Genomic DNA, 19,640 nt, shown 5'->3' on the forward strand with positions numbered 1-19,640 from the left:
TAAATGTATCCTTTGTGGCTGCGATGTGTGTGTATGCATAGGGATGTGTGTGTCTAGTGCGGGTGTCTACAGGTGTTAGGTATTGTTCTGGGTTGATGGCAACGAGATGGTGTGTGATTTTATATTGGAGGATGAGTCGTGATTGTAGACGGCGTGTTTGTAGTGTTGGCCATTGGAGTGTGTATAACATGTCTGAGACTAAGGAAGTGTTATGATATCTGTTGTGTACATATCTTGCTGCTCTGCGTTGAATTTTTTTCTATTTGTTGTATTTGGCCAGTATTGTGTGGGCCCCAGATAGAGGAGCAGTACTCTAGTTTGGGTCTAACAAGTGCTTTATATGCGTGTTCTTTTATGTGTGGTGAATTGATTGTGAGGTTTCGTTTTAGGAAACCTAGTGTTCTGTTTGCATTTGCGGTGATGTTGTTAATGTGTTTGTCCCATTGGAGGTTGTTTTGTAGTGTGAGGCCTAAGTTTTACTGTGTTTGACGTGTTCAAGTGAGTGGTTATGGAGAGTGTAGTTGTGGTGGATTTTGTTGCGTTTGGTGGTAGTGGAGATGACGTTGCACTTGTCGGGGTGAAATTGTATTAGCCAGTCGTGTTCCCATTGTCCTGCATTGTCAAGGTCGTGTTGTAGTTTCTGTGTGTCTTCTGGTTAGTGCATGGTCTTGTGAATGATACTATCGTCTGCGAAAAGTCTAAGGGTGCTGTGTTTCATGTATTCATGTAGGTCGTTGATATATATTAAGAAAAGTATGGGGCCCAGACAGGTTCCTTGAGGGACTCCGGATGTTACTGGTATTTTGTGTGAGTGTTTGCCCTCAAGTATTACTGTCTGGGTGCGATGTGAAAGAAAATCTGTTATTCCATGCATGTGTGTTACCTGTGATGCCGTAGTATTTGAGTTTGTACTGAAGGCGTTTGTGTGGTACTTTGTCAAAGGCTTTTGCAAAGTCCATGATTATGATGTCTGTCTGCGTGTTGTTGTTGTGGTTTTGTGTGAGGTCGTGTATGAATGTGGCCAGTTGGGTTTCGCACGATCTGGAAGGTCTAAAGCCGTGTTGTTTGTCGTAAAGTATGTTGTTGTTTTCCAGATATGTGACATGGTGGCGCTGGTGATTTTATGTTCCATTAATTTGCATGCGATGCATGTGAGTGATATAGGTCTGTAGTTTGCGGGATTGTATTTGTCGCCTTTTTTGTAAATGGGATTGACATTTGCGTGTTTCCAGTCGTGGGGAAGTGTTCCTGTGGTGAGTGAGCACGTAAATATTTTTGTAAGGATTGGAGCTGTGATGTCTTTGAGTTCTTTCAATATTCTGCCATGAATGTTGTCGGGGCCAGTTGCTTTATGCGGGTATATATTGTTCAGTAGTTTGTGTATGCCCTGTTGTGTTATTTGGATGTCTGGCATAATTGGGTGTGGTGAAGGTCCTTTGTCAGGTATGGTTGTATTCTGTTCTTGTGTGAAAGCAGACTGGAATTGTTGCTACATACAACGTTTAGTTTTGATAAAATTGGTTCGTGGGCAAATTTCCATTGTTCGTGAAAGAGGTCCTTTTATATCATATACACATGACGTACGGTCTCGAGCTCGTTGTCGGTCATCGGATAAAGCAAAGTTGCCGATTTCACCTGCTCAAATAGGGGAAGTAACTGTTTCAAGCCAGCGGGACAATCGGAACTCCTCGGGCATATATTTCTCGTTTAAGGAAAGTGCCGAAGGTTCCCGACTGGCCAGCGGGAGAGATCGCTGTTATAATAGTCTGTTTTACCCCCCTGTAATGATCTGCTGTGGAGTTATTAAACACATGATGTGTCGTCTAATGATGGCTCTTTCTATTTCTTACATTTCATTAATTTATTCTTAACACCTTGTGAGTCCCGATACTCCATTTTAGTCATGGATATAACTTTGGTATCATTTTTTACCTGTTTAATAAGGGGCAGATAAGTGAATATCACACCATCTGCTGTGTGTATGTACAGGCAAAACGTGAACGATATCGGTCTAAAACGATACAGTAGAAATGATCGCCGTTTATTGGTATTTATTTTATATTGATATATCAAATTTGTGTTAAATAATTACAACATCTCTCCAATATAGTTTGATGTCGAACAACATAGCTGTCATCATCGAAATCTCCTTGTTTACCGGTAAGTTCAATGTTAAATGATTCTATTTATAGTCACCACGTCAGAAATTTGGTAGTAACGAAAATAGCCGGTGTTTTCCATCGTTCAGCTAGCTGTCATGACTCATCCCCGAATATTGAATAGGAACACATCTAGAACAAGTTTAGTTTGTTTTGTAAATTGTGTTCTCATGTGTCCACTGTCAATATCCGGAAATTGTATAATGTTGCCATTTTATCGTTTGCAAACAAAGGATTCTGTATGTACATTACATACATTGTACATGTATTACAGTAGGCTACTATGATGAAATTGTCTACATGTACATTGTATGTACTATATACGTGTAACTCACTGACAGTGTCATACATTTAGTTGGGAATTATTTTGCCGTTCTATTGCCTACTCGATTGGTTCATGTGAATGACTGTATATTTTGGGAGGCTACATACATTTGTACAAAAAGCAAAGCGCCATCTCATCATTAAAGTACATCACCTACACATATACATTGTATATATATACACATATAAGTGTCACAGATTACTTACATGTAGGCTTAGGCCTATATTAAGAGATAATAATTATGTTTCTGCACTTATAAAACTTAGGCCAAAAAAAATAATATGTTACCCGACCGACCCTAATTTTTAACCCCCGACCCTAAGTTTTTTTCTCCACTTTTCTAGGATTTTTTTAGTAAAGAGTTGAGACTTCCACCTCAGACTCTGGTTCCAACCCATTATTTTAGAGTGAAAGACATAATAAAAAAAACCTCACGACCTGTGGCTATCGACCTTATCTTTTTTGCCAATATGGAACCCTAAACAGACATTTTTTTTGGCCGTACTTACTGTTACTTCTTCTTTGTTACTACCATGAAATCAAATGTTGAGCAAACAGCATTGATTGTTATTAAGACAATTAAAGGTTTTCAGAAAAAATTACAGAATGAATGAAAAATTAATTAAAATAAACATGCAGTTTTCTATAAAAGTACAAAATGTATGTGCCAAATTTGGTTGTAATTATCGATATAAGACATTACATGCATTGATAAAATCAAGAAATTCAATAAAAAGTGTAAAAATTATGAATAAAGAAAAAATAAAGGAGTATTATCAGAATTTCACACATGTGCATGTCACCAGTATGATATACTATATGTATTGTGAAACTAAAGCCAATAGATAGACAAATCATCATAAAATTCAGAACCTCGAACATGCACTTACCTATAGAAACTGGAAGATGGACTGGGACCTCTGAAGTAAATAGAACTTGTAATCTATGTTTTACTGATATTAGAAATGAATATCATTATTTGTTTCAATGCAGTAATGAAATGGTGAAACGTTTACGAGAAATGTATATACCAAGTTACTATTATAGAAACCACAGTGTTATCAAAATGAAAGGCCTGTTTACTATATGTAACATTACTTCTGACAAATATATGTAAGTTTTTGAAAAAATTTGAAAAACTATTGATTGAGCGGTGTTGCGCTATGGGCCCAATATACTTGTATGTTTACATTATGTATAGTGACCTCCTGTTACATACTTGTATGTCTGAGAGTGAAATAAAATCTGAAATCTGAAATCTGATATACAGTTTATCATTGAGAGTTATGTAAGATGACCAGCCACTTGAGTAGCCGGTATCTGTACTAGCTAATGAGTCACATACAGGTACAATGTACATCCTGTCTAGATACCATGTCACAAATCTCAGCTGACCGTTAACCTTGTTACTCATCCATTGTTGAAATGTTTATCTTCATATTCATGGACACACGTACATTTCTGATGTATATTTCTGATTCTTAATTTGTTTCAACCTTCTATATTCATTAACTATAGCTGTATGTGTCCAAGAGTTTCAAATTTGTGCCCCTAGTAAGAAATTATTCTATAAGTTGAATTAGAGTAAAATACATTTCATTTTAAATTTTTATAGTCTTGCATGCAAATTTAATACATGTATGTATTCAGATCTTATGAAAATTGAAAATCAAAGTGTTGTTATAGCAAATGTAATGTACATACTTATAAAACGTTTATAAAAAACAAAAAGGCTAGAATGACAAAAATAAAGTTACATGCATTTTATTGTGTACAAATATATAAAAACGTAATTTGAAAAAAAACCTAACTGTTCTAATTGCATTCTTTCTATCAAATTCTTCTCTCTTCTCCATGCAACCTAGAATAACTGAAGATAATGACATTATGTACATTATAAAAAAAACATTTTTTTTTAATTGCTTTGGTTTTAAATGAAATTTATGCAGGGAAACATATTTTTCGCATAATACAACTGTCCAGATTTTACCAATAAGGCAGAAATAGTGCATAAAATAAATTTGAGCAGATTTGTTCCCCTAAAAGTTAGTCATATGGTCGGAACATAGCAAAGCTTTCACCTGTCCCAGGTACCTTAACTAAATACAGTGACTCATTTTATTTGGGGACCACTACATTATGTATGTACAGTAGCCCTATAGCTGGTATTTGGGTGGAGCCCTTTCAGTGTGAAACCCCTCATCAAAATCTGAATGAGATCAGACTTTAAAAGTTTTAGTAAAATCTTGCTCTGATTTTAAGCTGTTTAGGTCATTTCTATAAATAGCTTCAACAGGTGAGTTACAAATTTGGGTGTTGTCTCTTGTGTTCTGATCAAGGCCATAGCATCATATAGAGGGCTGGAAGTCAGGTGTGAATTTTACAGGTGTGCATGTCTACATACACAGTTGAGATTAGCTTTGTGTTGTATATATATATACCTAAATTGAAAAGGCAAGTACAATGTATTGTATTGATTTGTAAATTATAATTTGATTTAGGATATTTCTTTAATTTACATGATATTTAATGCATTAATCAAGCTCGTTATATTATAATTAGCTCTTCATTAGTAGAACATATACATATACAGTTGTAATATTTATAGGTACATTTTATATATATATATGCTTAAATTGAAACTAGGCAAATATTGCATTTGTATATCATAATTTAAAGATGCTCCACCGCTGACAAATGATATTTTTTCACAATCAAAAACAGGAGCAGACGATTAAGTGTTTTTCTTAAGTTACAAAAGTTACTTACTTTACACCGTTACCACCACTGAAAAGTTTGAGCTTTTAATTTGACTTCCAGTTAAAAATATGAAAAATAATTAATTGCATCCCGAAAAAATTCCATAGCGCTACATGTATATCCTATATGGAATGAACTATTGATTGTTCATGCACTAAAGGTAAAATAAATTATTCTTATATTATTTTTTGTGTTAATTAGACATATATATACACGATTAAACACCAATTATTGTTCAAATGATGAATATCATTTATAATGTTGGATATTTGTTAAATTTATATATGGTAGTAAATAATGCATTATTTAAGCTCGCTATATCATAATTAGCTCTGCATTAGAAGGATATACATGTACAGTTGTAATTAGGTACATTTTGTATATATACGTATTGCATTTATTAATCATAATTTAACGTAGGATATGTTTTGTTGCTTTCCATAATACTTAAAAATTAATGCATAAATCTATGCTATATCATAATTAGCTCTCCATTATAAGGAGTAAATTTATTTTTAATGCACATTTTATAAATTTTATCATTAGCATTTTTTTTTAGATTAATTACCAGTACACGCACAGATCTGTTTTAATAATGAACTACAGTTGAGTTTCTTTTTAAAGATGCTCCACAGCCGACAGATTATAAACCATACTCATCATTTGAACAGTAATTGTGTATTTATATATCTAATAAACTAAAAAAATAATGTAAAATAATATAATTTGCTTTTGGTGCATGTGCAATCAGTACTTCATTCCATATAGAACATAGTGCCATGGCATTGTTTTGGGATGCAAATTAATTTATTTTTGATATTTTTATCGTGAAGTAAAATTAGAAACTCAAACTTTTCCATGGTGGTAATGGTATAAAGTAAGTAACTTTTGCAACTCAAGAAAATACTTATTCGTCTACTCCTGGTTTCGACAGCGAAAAAATACCATTTGTTTAAAGTATAATCATAAAATCAAATAGTATATTACAGATGTCTTAAATTATATAACTGGAAATTTATAAAGTATCTGCACACGAATCTATAGCTTAAATATATTGTTTATTAAATTACAATATAAGGGGAGATAATCAAATATAAAGTTCAGTTTTAAGGACAATGTATAATTTGTGCCCTTTTTGGCCCCCAAATCTATATAAAATAATATTTTATACAAGCACTAAATCACAGTTTTATTTTATTACAGACTAGCTCATCATGATTAATAACCAGAATAGTGTACCATAGATGATGGGTGATGTGACTCTTGGTCAAAATTGAAAGTTAAAGGTAGGTAATTTATCATAAGATCTTGATTGGATGTCAATATAGAAAGAAATGGAGCAAAGAAATGATGCCATTGCTTTGATATATGGAACTTTTATTATTTTTTTTTTGTTTGTGGTTTAAAAAAAATGTTTTTGTAATGTGAGAATTTAAAGTAGATATAAGTTAAATTTACTCAAAGTAACTTATTCATGTATTCAGATTTTTTTTTTTAGATCTTAAAGTAATCAATAAAATGTATGTGATGGATATTTCCTGTGTGTATGAAATCAATCAGCTATATGTGATATAAGTTTTAGCTGATATCTTTTGGTGACATCAGCCTTTGTGGAAATGTGTCAGTAAAATATTTTTCTGGCTGGGTCAGTAGGTCGCAGAAAGGTCAGAGGTTAAATGTGTTAATATATCCACCAGGTTGAGGTTAAGACGTAAGTTAATGATTATTATGCCTGTTACAATAGTAGTTTGTGCAGGTAAAAGTTTACCTATGTTCAATTAACATAAAGTATACGGTGATACAACACAACCTACATCACAGATGTTGTCATGTGGGTTACTTTGTGGTCTTATAGGCTTTATGTATTTAGCAATATATATATATACCGTATTCGATCCAATAAGCTCCCAGGGCGTTTAAAAAATGAAAAGGTGCTAATAAGACGATGTTATTGCAAACCAATACAGTTTTGTGAAGTTTTTTGTCTTTATTTATGCCTGGGCAATTGAAATCAAGGCTTCAAAATGGAGGAAAGGCGCTTATGGGGACACGGGCGTTTATTGGGTCGAATACGGTTTATGATTAAATGCAGACCACACTGTTTATAGAATTAGAGGGGATGGGAAAGTGGGGTGTGTGTATGTGTTTGGACAGTAGTAGTGATTTGCTTGTATGTCTTTCTGTCTCCTAGATATTTTGCGAAGATTTTGGTTGCCACGGTAACCTTTGAGGTCACCACACACCATTGTAAAATAGCCAATAAGCTTTTGTGCTAAACTTGGTCAATTGTTGTAACATATGGATGTCTATAATTTGACATGATTCAATAATGGTTACCATGGAAACAAAAGAAATTAATGGAGGTACAATGGGTTACCATGGTCTGATATAAGGGCTAACAGGGAGGTAGTATAAATTAGCCATTGGTTTACAGATCTGGCGGCCCCACTTAGTTAGCAAGCATATGTTAGATTATGTTGTTAGCTTCAATATTTGGAGGAGTTGCCTCCCTTTCCATAGCTAGGACTTGAGAGCTGATTCTGATACGTGTAAGGTCGGAACATGACAGCGCTGTGTATCTCAATACATATATATTAACAAAAATCCAAGTTATATGGCATCTTTTGCGAGCATAATTAGAGAAAAAGAGTGGAATAGTTGATAATAATAAATCAGAATTCGATGATTCTTCTTTTGGGTGCATTATTGAAAGAAACTTGAACAGAAGTCATTTTGGGGTCTTTTGTGGCCCCCAATCCGCTAATTTTCAAAGTCTTGTTATTTTAAGATGTTAATCTTGCATTTCAACTATTAACTACATACCTGACATATTTTATAGAGCTTTTAGGTAATTTAGCAGTTCTAGTTGCCATGGCAACCATTTTTATTATACATAAATTATGCAAATTGTGAAAATTTCATCAAAATTGGCCTTTTTAATGCAGTTTTTCATCTAATTAAATAGAGCGCATTCTAGAACAAACTTTACATTTCTCAATATGATGTATTCTTCGTGTCTGCTAATTCCCTTAAAATATGAAGTTTGTTCTAGGTTGTGCTCTAATGCTTTAAAAAAAGAAAAACTATCAAAAAATATGCCAAAATTGACCAAATTTTCAAATCTGCATAATTTATGCAAAGTTACCATGGTTATATAGCAAAAAACATACTTTCTGTCGACAAAAATATCATTTCTGGCTGGGTCAGTAGGTCGCAGAAAGGTCAGAGGTTAAATGTGTTAATATATCCACCAGGTTGAGGTTAAGACGTAAGTTAATGATTATTATGCCTGTTACAATAGTAGTTTGTGTAGGTAAAAGTTTACCTATGTTCAATTAACATAAAGTATGCGGTGATACAACACAACCTACGTCACAGATGTTGTCATGTGGTTACTTTGTGTGGTCTTATAGGCTTTATGTATTTAGCAAATATATATATATACCGTATTCGACCCAATAAGCGCCCAGGGCATTTAAAAAATGAAAAGGTGCTAATAAGAACGAAGTTATTGCAAACCTATACAGTTTTGTGAAGTTTTTGTCTTTATTTTTGCCTGGGCAATTGAAATCAAGGCTTCAAAATGGAGGAAAGGCGCTTATGGGGACACGGGCGCTTATTGGGTCGAATACGGTATATAATTAAATGCAGACCACACTGTTTATAGAATTAGAGGTGATGGGAAAGTGGGGGTGTGTGTGTGTGTCTGTCTTTCTGTCTCCTAGATATTTTGCGAAGATTTTGGTTGCCATGGTAACCTTTGAGGTCACTACACACCATTGTAAAATAGCCAATAAGCTTTTGTGCTAAACTTGGTCAATTGCTGTAACATATGGATGTCTATAATTTGACTTATCACATGTTTCAATAACGGTTACCATGGAAACACAAAAAATTAATGAACGAACAATGGGTTACATGGTCTGATATAAGGGCTAACAGGGTAGTATAGATCAGCCATTGGCTTACAGATCTAGAGGCCCCAGTTAGCAAGCATATGTTAGATTATGTTGTTAGCTTCAATATTTGGAGGAGTTGCCTCCCTTCCCATAGGACTTGAGAGCTCATGACAGCGTTGTGTAAGTTATATGGCATCTTTTGAGAGCTTAATCAGAAACATATATACATAGAGATTGGCAACTTCGCCATTTTTACGATAGGCAGATGTACCTCTGTATGTCCCTAGGAGCTTTTAGATAAACTCTTTAATAGTTAAATACAGCAGAATAACTTTAATATGTTATAAAAGTTAAGTAATTTTCAGATGGTGTGAGTACGATTTTGGAAAGAAAAAATAATATTTTAACGTATATATTAATAAAACAAAATGCACTTCCGGTTTTGAATGCCGGATTTTCGAAAAACCAGGTAAAATTGCTCATTTTCATACTTTCAAAAATCATATTAAATAACATCAATTGGGAAAACTGATCAGATCAAGCCATGATATAATGTTTAAACTTTGTGTTGATGCAAAAATATCATGTTTAAAAGAATATACTTAGAAGTAGTTAGCCAAGGGAAAATGCCTATAAACTGGAGGTCCCTCTGCCTGTCAACATAGACAAAGAAGGAGTTTCCAATCTCTATGTATATATGTTTCTGGCTTAATTAGAGAAAAAGAGTGGATTAGTTGATAATAATAAATCAGAATTCGGTGATTCTTTTTTTGGGTGCCTAGTTGAAAGAAACTTGAACGGAAGTCATTTTGGGGTCTTTTGTGGCCCCCAATCCGCTATTTTTCAAAGTCTTGTTATTTTAAGATGTTAATCTTGCATTTCAACTATTAACTACATACCTGACATATTTTATAGAGCTTTTAGGTAATATAGCAGTTCTAGTTGCCATGGCAACCATTTTTATTGTACATAAATTATGCAAATTGTGAAAATTTCATCAAAATTGGCCTTTTTTATGCAGTTTTTCATCAAATTAACATAGAGCGCATTCTAGAACAAACTTTATATTTCTCAATATGGTACGTGTTTTCTTTGTGTCTGCTAATTCCCTTAAAATATGAAGTTTGTTCTAGGTTGTGCTCTAATGCTTTTAAAAGAAAAACTATCAAAAAGTATGCCAAAATTGACCAAATTTTCAAATTTGCATAATTTATGCAAAGTTACCATGGTTATATAGCAAAAACATAATTTCTGTCGACAAAAATATCATTTAGTTTTTATCAGGCGCGTATTCAATATTTCAAAAGCAGCAACTTTATTTCTAAATACTTATTTCAAATGTGGTAGATTTAGGGGTCAAAAAGAGCCATGAACCATATCTAGCTATTTTGAACCCTAGGAAAGTGGTCTTATTAAGAAGGTGGTCAATATACAGAGGTGGTTGCAGATTTTACTGTAATGATATGTATATTTTCAAAAAAAAAAAAAAAAAAAAAAAAAACAAATAAATTGAAACCGGTCTATAAGGACCACCTTATAAATGAACATTATAGGAAGAATTGTCTTTATACAAAAGTGGTCTTTACACACAGGTTGGATTTTGTTGAAATTATTATAAGTCTTTAGAGAGGTGGGCACTAGTTAAGACAGGATTTCCTTTAGATTTTTGCATTTTTTTTTTTTTTTTTTATTATATTTATTCATTTAAGATAAAATAGAGTACACTCAGATTTTTGTGTTATATCTCCATAACATAAAAATTATATTCAAGTTAATCCTTATGTATTCTAATTGATCACTTACTTTATTTTACTGAAGAAAACCCTTCCCATACTAGAAATAAATTTTAAGGAGAAGCTAGAGTCTTGTATCACTGAATATATGTCATATCTCAAAGCTAAATTCATTTTAAAGAATGTTTAGAATGTGCCAACTTGGAATGGGATTGCTAAAAAAACATGACAAACAAAATGGGTGCATTGTTCAAAATGGTGGATGTCAATGTGGTTTCTCTAGCTCTAGCTCTAGTGTTTTAGCATTTAGCCGGAATATTGCATGATGATTTCAGTCTCAAACCCTGAAAAAAGTTACAATTTGTCCAACTGTTGTATCATGATTTATACCAAAAAGATGTGCAGTTTCAACACAAACACTGAATTTATTTCCTCTTAAATATGAAAATCAAATTTTACACGAATATGTATGAAAAATCTGGCAACTTTATTTCAAAAATTGTCAAATAATTTTACCCTGATAAAACACTTAATTGTCACCATCCACCCCTGTAGGCACCTTTGAGCTCTTCTAATTGAAAGGCTGGAATGGTCCATTCTGAATATTCAGGGGTGAATGAGTTATGGCTATGAGATAACAATGTTTGTTATATGAATATCAATAATTCCACTTCACCATGACCAGCACAGATCCAAGAGGAAAGTATACATGAGGACTTATTAGTTTGTGGACGCCGTTATCTTTTTTATCCGATCCTGGTCAATGAAATGTTTGCTTTGGAGGGTATCTTCCTTTCTTCATAAATTACACTGATAACAGATATATCAGGCTGTTTGGGTTGGCTGGTGTAGTGATTTAAGTTGCTCCACCGCTGACAGAGCATAAACGATATTCATTATTTGAGCAATATTTGGTGTTTGATAGTGAATTTATACATCTAATTAACACATAAAACAATACAAAATAATTTGTTTTGCTTTAGGTACATGTGCAATCAGTATTGCATTCCATTTAGGACATAGCGCCACAGATTTTTTTTCGGTATCTTGTAGTAAATTTAGAAGTCTAAACTTATCAATGGCGATAAAAGTGTAAAGTAAGTAACTTTTGTTATTGAAGAAAAATACTAATTCATCTGTTTCCTATTTTTGATAGAGGAAAAATATCATTTGTCAGCGGTAGAGCATCTTTAAATAATTGTTTTATTTTTCTTTCTCAACTAAACAGTGAAATAAAACATTATTCCAAAATCTTCGCCCTCGAAGACCCAAAAGACCCCTGTTAAGATCACACTAGACAATTTGGACACTAATTCTGTAATGAGCAAAAAAAATGCTAACTGACCTAGGACAATCAGCTGTTTATGCTACTATATGTTGTAAAACATTAAATATCAGATGACTGTTAAGGCCCTTTGGGCCTCTTTTTCTTCCCCAGTTAAACTTTGATGCCTTAAGTCTCAAGTATCATGGTACATTCAGAATACATGACAAGAGAGGGAGAGTACTTTGTACATGTACACTCACCTCAGGGTGTCTTATTATCACCGTGCGTTCCATTTGCGGATTTGTACCAGTTGCACTAAATTGATACGGTACTGCCAAATGGAACACGTTTGGATTTTTCCATGATGGCGGCACCCATATGAAAGATACGCTTCGAATATAAAAGCTAAGTATTTTCGGTATGAACAATGATATGGATTTAAAAATAATACCTAAATAGTTTCAGCACACATTGAAATAAACGATCCATGTAATTTTATCAGATATCAATACGCTCTGCCTTGTTTTCAACAAAGAAAACATTCTGGTGAAAAATGAAGAATCTCGGGTCCGCCATCTTGGATACAAGTGGAACGCTTCTGAAACGAACCACTTGTACGGGTTCGGTTCTGCTGGTACAGTGCGTTCCATTACAGATACAGCAGGTTCGTACCAGTTGTATCTGCAAATGGAACGTGCAGTCAGTCTTTGGTAAAAGGGGAAAAAAAAGTTGGTAAAAGTGTAACGATTTTGAATCTGGACCTGGTTTAGCCTTTGTGACAATCAGGTGTAGTAAAATTTAAAATTCCCCCTAGACTGGCCACCAGACCCTAAGTTGTTGATAAGACTTTCTCAGCAGAGTTCTTTACTAGGTTATCTCCCCCTAGACTGGCCACCAGACCCTAAGTTGTTGATAAGACTTTCTCAGCAGAGTTCTTTACTAGGTTATCTCCCCCTAGACTGGCCACCAGACCCTAAGTTGTTGATAAGACTTTCTCAGCAGAGTTCTTTACTAGATTATCTCCCCTAGACTGGCCACCAGACCCTAAGTTGTTGATAAGACTTTCTCAGCAGAGTTCTTTACTAGATTATCTCCCCCTAGACTGGCCACCAGACCCTAAGTTGTTGATAAGACTTTCTCAGCAGAGTTCTATAAAGTTCTATACTAGATTATCTCATAATTACTCCCCCTGCCACCACCCTAAGTTGTTGAAAGACTTTCCAGAGTTCTTACTAAACTAGTTGAAACTTGGAGTGTTTAGAGTACAGTCTAGCAGATCAGAAATACCAGAGACTTGCTATTTGATTGGCATCTGTCTGATTTGTCTTCAGTCACATACTTTTGATGGTATGAATTTGATATTGCGTTGATATACTATGTAGACAATCTTATATAATAGTCTTTCCCATGGGAAAAGTTATTGGAGAAAAAACAGAATTAAGACTTTTGAGGCTTAGAAATTTTCTGAGAAATATTTGATAAAAAACGATTCCATGGCTTGAAACTACCAAACAAATACTTAGATATTGATATACATAGCCAAATAATATGCATATGCTTTAAACTTTGGCTTTGTATCAACTTGAATTGAATTAAGCGGTACAGTATTTTGACTTTGTTATAAACTATTGATACATGATTGTCTATATCTAGATCGGTGTCGGATACTAAAACTTGATTACGAAATTGATCAACGATGACTTTTCTCTATATGGTAGATGCATGTGACAATTTCAATAGCTTCCATAGTTTGTATAGATCTATAGAATGTTTTCGATTCACACAAATTAAATTTAGTCATAACACATCATACTTTTTGATTTCATTGTCGCAGCACATGCATGATAAATATTTGGGAATCGGTAAACATATTGATTAAGAATAACAAACCATATGTAAAGCTTTAACTTTTATTCAATTATTGGTGTACATATATGTACAAACTAGTAAATTCCCTGTACTTTCTTAATGCTCAAACTTCTTCTATTTGTTTAACTCGGATTCAGATTTATATCAAGAAAAAAAGACATATTCTGACCTCTTAATTTAGTCCGCATTTTAATGCCACTCTGGATTTAACAACAATAATGATTATTATAATTACAATGCTTATCTTTTAATATGTAAGCTGATTTTAAAAAAATCTTCACATGTAAAATTTATCAAATTATTTAATCTATTGTATCTCTCCATTTGCATTATAAAACAGAGAGGAAAGGCTTAAAAAAGACATCAAACTTGTATGAAGATTTAAAACATGTGTCCTAGCCAGTTATTGGTCAACTTTAATGGTAGTTTTAACGCATTATAATGTGCCAAACCACACTTTACTCTGTCCCTTATATCATTTATAAGATCCTTTTTGATTTAATTACATAATTAACAACAAAATTTTCTACAACTTGTCTTTAATCAACTTCACTAATCTTCCTGCATGTGCTTTCCATTACTAGAAGTTAGTGGTTTGGAAAAAAAATGAAAAGCTTCTTCAAAGTGGTTGTCATGGCGATGGGTGTTTAAGGTTGGGGGCACCTTTCTTCTTCCACAGGATCTTAAAACCACAAGAAAAGCTGCCATGCTTCCTATTTAACTCCCATTACTGGACAGAAAAATAAACATTGTCACCTTCATTCCTGACCTCAACCCACAAAACTTTATGCTAGGTACATGTTTTCAATTTTTCCGAAGATATTACGTTAATGAAGAAAACAAATTGAAGGCTTGCCTCTTCGTTAAAAATGGTTAACTCGTGTCGCAAGGTAGAAATAGTGATAAGATCACTTTCATAGGTTACACATGTTTTTGATAAGTTAATAAACTCCATCCTTCTTACGATTTTGTTGCCAAATTACTCTCGATGAGACATCAGCGAAAGATAATGATTTTTCGCTAACCAAATTCACCGGAACTGTTCATAATGTTTGTTAAGTTTATGATTTTCTATAGCAAATTGTGTTTTTTTTTTTGTTAGTGTTACGAGCGCCTCGTTGTATGAGTGTACACTTATCGATAATCAGTCGTAGTAACAGCTCTGATTAGATGTAATTGTTAAAAGTGATATGATTGGTTATCAGTAATTGTAAGGCACATTATGATTGGTTAAGACTCATTACAACACATTAGGCAGGAACATTAACCAAATTAGAGAAGTCAGAGACATTTTCTTAAAGAACTTGTGCAATAGATTAAATAGTATAGGCATATAGAATCTAACTTAATGTGCAAAACCTGTTCAATCTAGTACATTTGTACAAAACTAGAACAGCATTAAAATGACATTCAAAAAGCAACCATGTTCAACTTGTCCAATTTAGATTTGCCGAAGGGCTCAAATAAAAATTTAAATAAATTTATTGCTTTAATTGTAATAATGCATATCGAACGAAAGAATTCAAGACATATATTTATATGTTAACTGTGAGAAACTGATGTACCATTAGTATAAACATGTACATATGGAAAGATTTAAAATGTTCAGAAGTTTTTTTTTTAACTTTCATTTCCATTACCTGGTAAGTGCCCTCTTTGCTGTAACTTTTTAAGCGCATTAGATACGAAGTATTGTGAATACAGTTAATTAAAAATTCAAAGTGTTCGTTATTGTCAATTTAAGACCAAAACGAATAAGTACTGGGGTAACAAATATATGTAAATATCTAATACTCAAAGTCACTTCCAGTTTGTAATCTAGAAAATATTTTACCACAGATCCATTGCAAACCAATTTCCTTTTAAACAATTTTACATAAAATCACCAACAGTCTATAAAATATTAAAATCATCTGTAAAATACACTGTATAGCTTGAAATTTTTGTCTTTGCGATTTGTCAGATTCTAGAGTTTTAATTCAGGGGGTGATTGATAGAATCTTACATGGGTCTTTGTAGTGGACAGGGATTTTTTTTTTCAACCCGAGTGAAAGATTTTGGCCGGTCAGCCTGATGCTGCCGAGGGTTGACGGCCAAAATTTTTCACAAGGGTTGAGATATCCCTGTCCACTTCACAGACCCATGTTAGATTCTTTTTCTCCCATACCTAGTAGAAAAGATGATGAAATTCCACTTGGTTTCCAGCTTTTTTATAGCGCCATTATCGCAGGAACATCAAAATTGATGACTTCATCTACATTGCGCGCCGCAGTTACGTCGCATATATTGATGACGTCACGTTATTGTCTAGCACGTGTGAGTTGTCTTACACCACCCTGTGTAATATAGAGATATCTTTTCCCTAGCAACCATGGAATATCCCTGTGCAGTATGGGAGAAATCTATTCTAGAATTTTAATCCAGGGGGGGAGATAATCTATTATTCTAGAGTTTTAGTCAAGGGGAGATAATCTGTTATTCTAAAAAATTTAATCCAGGGGGACATAATTCTTAAGTATTCTAGAGTTTTAATCAAGGGGGAGATAATCTGTTATTCATGAGTTTTAGTCCAGGGGAGATAATCTATTAGTCTAGAATCTTAGTCCAGGGGTCAGATACCAGAATATATTATTCATAAGTTTTAGTCCAGGGGAGATAATCTTTTATTCTAGAGTTTTAATCCAGGGGGAGATAATCTATTATTCATAAGTTTAAGTCCATGGGCGATAATCTAGTATTCTAGAATTTTAATCCAGGGGGAGATAATCTATCATTTTAAACTTTAAATCCAGGGGGAGTTAATTTATTATTCTAGAATTTTAATCTAGGGGGAGATAATTATGAGTTGGCTGAGAAAATCTTATCTGTGGCTTAATTAGCTAGGGTCTGGTACTTATATATAACTTTAATTTTACCCATTAGGTTGTATTTTAAGATCAAGCTATTTAGATATAATTTCTATGTCGGCCTCAAAATAATTTGTTTCCTATTGTTCTTGTCATAGCAATGGAATAAAAGCAAATTAACAAAAATGAAAAAGGTACACACAAGTTCATATTGATTTGCATAAATCTCCGAGGGGATTATCTGATGCCACTGAAATTGCATTTCCGAGTCATGCGAGGTAGTACAGGAAGTCAGATAGTGACACCTTACTCAACACGACGGACTGGCGCCCAGGAACAACGACAAAACAATAAGTTAGCTTTAACGCCATAACAATAAAACATGTCGGTGTAAGAAATGTTGTCAAGTTCATTATAAAGTTGGTACAATTTTATTTGTATTCAATATCTTTCTCTAAATATATGCTTATTTCAAAAAATAATTAGAAAAGGAAATTTGAATGTGTTACAGATTTTTTTTCGTAAATTGTGTCGTTATGTTGACTATACTTTGTGTTTTGAGGACGTGACAGAAAAGTTGAGAAACATATTGCATCTGGTAGTGTTATAGTATACTGCATGATTTCACAGCCGTGATCGGTAGCGTGAAGATTTAGTTGTCGGGATAACGACATGATTGGAAAAAACAAATGACGTGGAAAATATTCGTGTGATAACACTTCGGAATGGTTCGTAGGTGTGACACGAACGTTTAATTAATTTGACTCTCCTTAACTATCTGGACCGATATGCACAAACAATATTGATTAAGGGTCTATCCGTGGTTAAGGGTCGTCAAAATATGATTAACACGGTAATAGGGAACGAGGTTTTACGACCAAAGCGGAAAACATGTGAATGCATTCGGTGATAATTCATTATCGGTGGAGAAGTTGATAGGCTATGCATACAAAATTTGTACGCCGGTCAATAAAACTAATTTTGATTGATTATTGAACACTGATATGGTGTCTGATAATGCAATTGATTATTTCTAAAGCTCTTAAGTTTGATATTACTCAACTTCTGTGCTTTATTTATTCTTAAAACTGATCAAAATGAAAGTACATTTATGTATATCATATGTATTAATTATATTCTAAGTAGTAAATCTAGTAATATAATTTATTTTCAAAATTTCATTTGTAAGGAGACAATTTTGAATTAATTTTGTAATTTTGAAACGTACCGTGTAAATCAAAATGAAAGGTAGAATTGTTGAGTTTCGGGTTTACATGTGTACTACAGCATTTAGTGGGACTATTTCACGTACCATGTGATACCCGATAATGTTTGTGCAGGACTTGTATCTCGAGTGAAGATCGAATGGAACTACATACTCTTCCCGCTGAAATAACGTTGGAGCAGGATATCATCCTTTGAGGTCATTCTATCACCAATAAAATCAGTAGTCCTGCACAAATATTATTTGATATCTTGTGATACTTTATTAGTCCCATATGTGTATCACCGACTTAAAAGTCGGTGTTCTACTGGCATGGTAGATTAAGCTCTGGTTTGGACAGTACAAAAAATATTATAGTGAACTTTTGGAAAAAGGACCCATGGTCCGTATAAACTTTATAATACTATTTAGTATATATGAGAACATAACTATCTATAACGTGTTCAGCGAAATATTCCTACGAACGGAATTCCTGAATAGAACTGCACACTACCGGCCCAAGACAATGAATATAAAGTAGTTACTCTCTTGTGCATAATTCAAAATCTAAATATATAGTTTAATACAGACTGTTGTATCATGGGACTTATATAAAAATAAATTTCATATCATACGTTATATAATATCAAATCTTGAATACTATTATTTCCATTTGGGAGGTCTGCACCACCGAAAATGATAACGAAATTCAAAAATTGATTTTCCTGAAAAGTTTGAGATCAACTGGCTGGCAAGACTTATAGAGATTCAATAAAAAACGGAACTCTGTAAAAAATGAAACCTTTGAATAATGCTTTGCAATTCAACTTTTTTTTCTTCATAAATTGTTGTTCATGCAGACAATTTAAATGATAGAGCTGGCACTTTGAAGCCCTCAGACCATAAATACCCTTTCCTTGGAGACCGTCCGTATCGATCTCAAGCCAACCTTGTGCCAATCGTTATGTAATGTTAGTTTGTAATCTAATGAAGAAATGCTACACAGAATAACATTCATCTGATGACTTGGGAAAGATTTCTTAAATTCCAAGATTATATAATCCTGAATCGATTTGTATTTGAAGATGTGTATTACCCATCATGCAATTTTAGTATATGGCAAATACGAAGGAGAGCACTGTTTCAGTTAAAATCAATTATTGGGATGCTGTCTGCAATGGCCATACATGTAATGAAGTATACAGCTGATCTGCAAAAAAAAAAAAAAAAATAATAAAGAAATATATATATATCTTGTGGATTAGGAATAATAGGATCTTACATGGGTTCTGTCAAGTTGACAGGGATATCTCAACCTTCCTGTATAAAAGGGATATCTCAACCTTCCTGTTTAACAGGGATATCTCAACCTTCCTATTTAACAGGGATATCTCAACCTTCCTATTTAACAGGGATATCTCAGTCTTCCTATTTAACAGGGATATCTCAACCCTCCCATTTAACAGGGATATCTAAGTCTTCCTGTTTAACAGGGATATCTCAATGTTCCAGTTTAACAGTGATATCTCACCCCAACAATATATCAGAGGAATGGATAAATGATTGTGAGGCCTACTT

The 19,640-nt window shown here is 33.5% G+C and overlaps 1 protein-coding gene across 1 annotated transcript in view; it reads left to right on the top strand.

Annotated features, from left to right (window-relative positions):
• Positions 1 to 1,995: 1,995 nt before the first annotated feature.
• Positions 1,996 to 19,640, top strand: part of LOC138311125 (mitogen-activated protein kinase kinase kinase 13-like) — a 101,593-nt gene continuing 83,948 nt past the window's right edge. The window contains exons 1-2 of the mRNA XM_069252571.1: positions 1,996 to 2,160; positions 6,448 to 6,530. The gene's annotated coding sequence lies outside the window, so the exon portion shown is untranslated. The remainder of the gene's footprint in view (positions 2,161 to 6,447; positions 6,531 to 19,640) is intronic.

Source organism: Argopecten irradians, chromosome 16, assembly GCF_041381155.1.
Source record: "Argopecten irradians isolate NY chromosome 16, Ai_NY, whole genome shotgun sequence".
NCBI lineage: Eukaryota > Metazoa > Mollusca > Bivalvia > Pectinida > Pectinidae > Argopecten > Argopecten irradians.